This window comes from Limulus polyphemus, unplaced genomic scaffold (genome assembly GCF_000517525.1).
Source record: "Limulus polyphemus unplaced genomic scaffold, Limulus_polyphemus-2.1.2 Scaffold1852, whole genome shotgun sequence".
Lineage (NCBI taxonomy): Eukaryota > Metazoa > Arthropoda > Merostomata > Xiphosura > Limulidae > Limulus > Limulus polyphemus.
The window spans coordinates 166,538-167,789 of record NW_013667462.1 but is presented as its reverse complement, the minus strand read 5'-3'; the positions used below and the strand labels follow the sequence as shown (position 1 = coordinate 167,789).

The window sequence follows — 1,252 nt, the reverse complement described above, 5'->3', positions numbered from 1 at the left end:
CCTAATTTAGCAGTGATAGACTAGAGGGAAGGCAGCTAGTCATCACCATCCACCGCCAACTCTTGGGCTACTCTTTTACCAACGAATAGTGGGATTGACCGTCACATTATAACGCCCCCACAGCTGAAAGGGCGAGCATGTTCGGTGTGGCGGGGATTCGAACCCGCGACCCTCAGATTGCGAGTCGAGCGCCTTAACCACCTGGCCATTAATTTTATCGACTCCATACGATGACGTGAAAGTCAGTGCACTTTTTTAACAGGCACAGATGTTGGTATATTTTTGTAATAGTTTCGGACGTTATCAAGTAAAACAGCTACACTTTTGAGACACATATTCCCCTCCATCCTTTCCAGCCAAAACATAATATAGTTATAAATGTGAGTACAATACAATAAGTCGACTGTATTTGGGTTTTATTGGACGTTTTTGTTACTGAAGCATTCTCGTGTGGGGGATGAAAAATCATCTAATGGTTGGAATGGCAAAACCATCCTGGACCCATAAGGTTATTATAGACGTGATGGTTTGTTTGTTTCAGAATTTCGCGCAAAACTATTCGAGGGTTACCTGCGCTAGTCGTCCCTCATTTTGAAGTGATGGACTAGAAGGAAGATAGTTAGTCGACACCACCTACGGCCAACCCTTGGGCTACTATTTACAAACGAAAAGTGGGATCAATCGTCACATTATAACTCCCCCACGGTTGAAAAGGCTTGAGCACTTTCGGTGACGGGGTTACCGATTGATAGTGATTTTAAATTTAGCGTAAAGTTACACGAGGGCTATCTGTGCTGGCCGTTCCTAATGTAGCAGAAACCACCCACCGCTGCCTCTTGGGCTGCTTATTTACCATCGAATAGTGGGATTGATCGTCACATTGTAACTCCTCCAAGACTGAAAGGGCGAGCATGTTTGGCGGGACAGAAATTCGAAGCCGCAGGTTGCGAGTCGAGCGCCATAACCACTTGGCCATACCAATTCTGTCGTTGAGCACCAAAAATACAAGTAAGATATGTCTTATGGTACATGAGACTTAAACTGATTAAGCACGATCCACTCATGGGTATGTGTGTCATCCTACACCATAGCAATCCCACTAATGATTTTAACCGCATCATATTTATGAAACAATATGGGTTTCCAATAAGAATAATAAACGTTTGTTTGTTTTTTGAATTTCGCGTAAAGCTATACGAGGGCTATATGCGCTAGCCGTTCCTAATTTAGCAGTGTAAGACTTAGAGGGAAG

At 43.6% G+C, this 1,252-nt stretch overlaps 1 protein-coding gene across 1 annotated transcript in view; it reads right to left on the bottom strand.

The window, feature by feature from the left end:
- The window catches only part of LOC106465158 (ETS homologous factor-like), a 62,374-nt gene that overhangs the window by 35,483 nt on the left and 25,639 nt on the right, over positions 1–1,252 (bottom strand). The window lies entirely within an intron of this gene.